This window comes from Hakea prostrata, unplaced genomic scaffold, assembly GCF_041222555.1.
Source record: "Hakea prostrata isolate BN-2017 unplaced genomic scaffold, UWA_Hpros_2 contig_106, whole genome shotgun sequence".
In the NCBI taxonomy this organism is placed as follows: domain Eukaryota; kingdom Viridiplantae; phylum Streptophyta; class Magnoliopsida; order Proteales; family Proteaceae; genus Hakea; species Hakea prostrata.
Genome location: NW_028291225.1, coordinates 57,304 through 61,914, shown reverse-complemented (window position 1 = coordinate 61,914; position 4,611 = coordinate 57,304).

The window sequence follows — 4,611 nt, the reverse complement described above, 5'->3', positions numbered from 1 at the left end:
TAATCTCACCAAGATTAACAAAAAGGTAGGCGATGCAATAGAAGGATCAAGAACAACCAAAGATGAAACACTAATCTACTTTAATCATAGCAGGTGGTGGAGCATAGGTGAACAGGGAATCACTTACCTCAACTAGATTGACTATGACTAACAGTAGAACCTTCTGGGACTCCAACAGCACTTCAGATCTGCTTTCGGCACTTCTCCACAGCCGTCTAACCTCCAAAAACGATAACCACAAATAAAATGTTAGTAAATTAGGCGAGGGTTACTATTTATAGAGGTCAAGGGGAAAAATAGGGCAAAACCCCGAAATCAGAACTATGTGGTCGCTTGGTTCAATCGACTGCCACTAGCAACCGCCCCCATGTATTTTGCTATACAAGAGTGCTTTTGCCAGGGGGTTGATGTCCAAGTACAACCTAGCCCTAAAGAAGAGATGGGGGAGATCTTACCCTCATCCGGACATCTCCAGACATCACTTGCCTTCCAGGAGTCCAACTAACAAGCAAGGCAGGCTCTTCAGACAGAAGATCAAGACCCATGGGTTCAGGGTATGGATCATGGACTTCTATTGGACACTCCACAAATTTACCCGACTAGACCTTCAGGTTCTCGAACCTACAATACGGATCTCGGGTTAGAAATACGGGGGTTGTTACAGGTGTCATGAGGAGTCATGAGAGCTTTCCGCCCCAACAATATGTGGATGACCATAGAGTTAGGGAGTGGAGTTCAATAGCGGTAGCTAGTCCGTGAGGGTTCTCATTCCTAGGTTGCAAAGGATACTGAACCGAGTTGGTTGGTGCCATAGGGGATGTATCTAGACTTCATGTAGTATGTCACCATTATGACTTGCATTGGATTAGAAACGCCAACGTGCGCCAGTACTCATTGACAATGGTCGTGGTGAGAGAATGTTGACTTAACCCCAGCCATGGTTTGAGAGCCAGGTGTAGACTTACCCCTTTTACCCAGGATCCCTACAAAGGTATCCAGCCCTTGCTAGATCAGAGTGACTAGACTTACCCAGAGGAGGGCTAGTGTATATCTTAAAGCATGTCAACTGTTAGAGACTTGCATATTTAGATTTCAGTGGCATTCATACATTTGCACTTCATATATATCATATATGCATTTCTAATGGTGTTGACATATGGATGAGAATTATGTTGTTCTTACTGAGTTCGTCAGAACTCATTCCTTTATTTTCTATGTTATATTAGCCTATACAGATGGAGAATATGTGCCAGAAAATGGATTGGTATCTCATGAAGGAGCCTTCTCGTATGAAGAGGATGTGACACTGACAATGAGAGATGGAGATAGCCTGTGCGGGAGCTTCTGTGAGTGCATGGAATGCGCTTATAGCACCCATTGATGGGCGTACGAGATGAGTAGCCAGACATTTTGCTGATCGTCTAAACAAGAACTGGAGAACCCCTCACCTTGCTAAACTTGAGTCCCAATTCTTAGTTTTAGAGAAAGAAACTAGACAGAAAATTATTTGAATTATTTGATTTGCTTCCGCTAAAATCATTATTCTTTTTGACCGTTTATTATTTCCCTGATTATTTTATTGAAGTATTTAGAATCCTGTAATTTTTTTATTTAATTATTGAACTTATTCTTGCTCATGATTATCTTTACTTGCATTTATTATTATTGATGGGTAAGACCGTGGATCCTGTGACGAATCACTCCCATGGGTTGTCGGGCGGGTAATCGAGATCGGCGGGTGGGGTGTGAGATCACCACTACCACCAAGCCTTCTCAGCCCAATTGTAGATCCATTGTCTCTCACATTACTAATAATGTTGTCCGCAAGATCAACTGATGTGCAGATTGGTTGTAGTCGATGATGCCATTGATTGATGAGCTTAATCTTGATGTTGAGGCGCTCCCTAGGCCGTTACAATCGTTTGTTAGGAAAAAGCGGTTTAGTATTCGTTTTTTTAGAAATTAGCTTGATATGGTCTTTTTCTCTTATTATATTATGTAATTTTCGCCCTTGTTTCCAAAAAAAAAAAAAAAACAATGTTACCTTATCTGTCCATTATTTACAAGTTCTGTTTTAATCAACTTTATTTTAGATGATATTATTTATTTATAACCAGATTCTGATTCTTGCAGTTTTCTTCTTATTCCACGAGAGTTTAATGACAAAACTAACTCCCTAATGAAGTTAGCTGTATGACAGTTCAGCCTTGTTTCATTTCATAATCCAAAATCAGCCTTTAAAATGTACAAACTTCATGTTTACTTGAATAAATTTACATTTAGAAAAACACAGGTTTTCTTGTATCTTTCGTTCTCACATACTTTTGAGATCTATATTTTTATTTAGATGTAATTATTACACTAAACTTGATTTTGATTGGTGAAAATATAGTTTTTCTCTCATTTGCCAGGTGAGAACAGCTAGCAGGTTATAGTTTATTAATAAATCTGTTTACAACTGTTCCCTTTTATTTTAGTCGACTTCAACAAAAAAAAAATAATAATAATAAAAAAAAATCCAGAAAACCAGCATTTTGATCTATATAAAACTAACATAATGTAATTAATTAGTTTATGAAGAACATTATTTAACTTGAAGAGACATTATTAGCAAAAGTATCACTTTAATGGACAAACCAAACCAACTTGTGATTTTATTTTTATAAATTTGTCACGTGGTTTATTGGATTATTGATTTATTTGCAGGAATGGTCAACAAATGAGAAGGCTATAATTGGCTTTACCAACTAAGCAACACTGTGTTGGTGAGAAGGCTATAATTGAATTAGTGGTAGTACATGATGTGTGGGCCCCAAATTGTGTGTGAAGGTCTTCCCACGGAGATGGTTTTTTCTTTTTCCTTTTAATGAAGATGAAGTTGAAGTTTAAAAAGCAAAGAATAAAAAAAGTCAAAGGTGAGGAGAGATCGTTGTTTGTGACTTAACGTCCATATCGTGTGAATGACTTGGCATGATGGATGGAGGTTGTGCTTTCTTTATATTCTTCCATTCTATATGTAAAAGGTGGTCTTACTTTTAAACATTGAAAAAATAGATTACAAGTGGGCAGAGGTGGACATTTTTTTTAATCTTCTAGCCGTCGTGGGGTAATTAATGTAAGTAAATTACAGTCATTAATATGGTTGCAATTTTTTAATTCACAAGAGGGCTATGATGGTACTTATACAAATGTTTATATCAAGTAGTCATTTTGGGGCAAGACATTTTTTAGTACAAAGATGTTTTTTATACATAGGGGATGGGAATGTTATATATATATACCCTTGCGAGAGTCGAACTCACATCTCTTTGCTAATAGGTGTTTGTCATTATTGGCTGATATGGAGAAAATATGATCGAACCGGGTTCATACCTGGTTCGACCCTCGACTGAGAATCGACTCGCTCCCGAGCGAACCGGATCTAGAAAATGGCTTGCTGAGGAAGAAAACTTATTCAGCTACTAGCACACCTTAATTCAACTTATGAATTAGGTTAATTACCCTAATGATGGCAAACTCAAATTGACGGCTGCGGCTAATCATTATCGAAGGGATAATCATCGCATAACCTAAAGGTTATCTCAGGAGTCCTCTACTAGTTCAAATTAGTAGAAGTCTATCGCTCAACGGATCTAACTGTTAAGATCCAACGACTACCCGAAGAAGGCTTAAGTGCATCCAACGAAGGAGATTCGAAGGTACACTCTATATAAACCTCACTGCCATACGAGGTGAGGAACGGAGACTGAGACTGAGACTGAGACTTAGATTCAGATACATACTAGTAGACGTAAACTATCAGAGGCTTACGATCTAGATCACCTTTCCCAGTTCTTTATTCCTTAGCTCTGTGCTTCTGGCAGAGCCGTTTGTGATTAAGTTCATCAACTGACTTAGCCTTCGGAGGTGGACTCCCGACCCCTGCGGTCGGGCCACATCTGACGCTTTCGTTTTGCAGGTCATCATGAGGAGATCTAAGGGTTGAGCAGATTTTAGACACATCATTTGGCGCCGTCTGTGGGAAAGACTTGTAAAGCCATGGTGACTAGATCGGCAGCAGCCGCTGCACAGCGCGATTCCGGTGTTTAGATCCCTGGAGTGAATAATCCAGATGTTCCCCAGGAAAGCCAAAATCCTATCGAAGTAGATGGTGGTCAGGGATGACGTAATCCTCCTGATACATTCCAAGATCAATTGAATCAAGTAAAGATTCAACTCTTGGAGGTGAGCCAAGCACTCCGCATGCTCACCAGACGAGTGGTGTTACCGCAAGAGCCTGACCATCGCGATCCAGGGAGGCGCGCGTTACCATGTGATCAACCGCGTGATCAAAGATTGGCTGAAGACTGGAATATCGGTCAGAACTTTCGTGAAGGTGACCGAGGACCTAGGAGAATTGACGATCAACCTAGGCTGGACGATCGGTTCGACAGACCGCAGGAAAGTACAACCGATTCAAATACAAGGTTGGACACAGGGGTGAGAACTCACTCACCAACTGTCAAAAGAACCGGTCCCGATGATCGAGCAGTTCGCGATGAGCGGAATGTTCGGGAGGACGGGCTGTTCGTGATGATCGAATAGCACGTGATGATCGTGTTAATCGAGGTC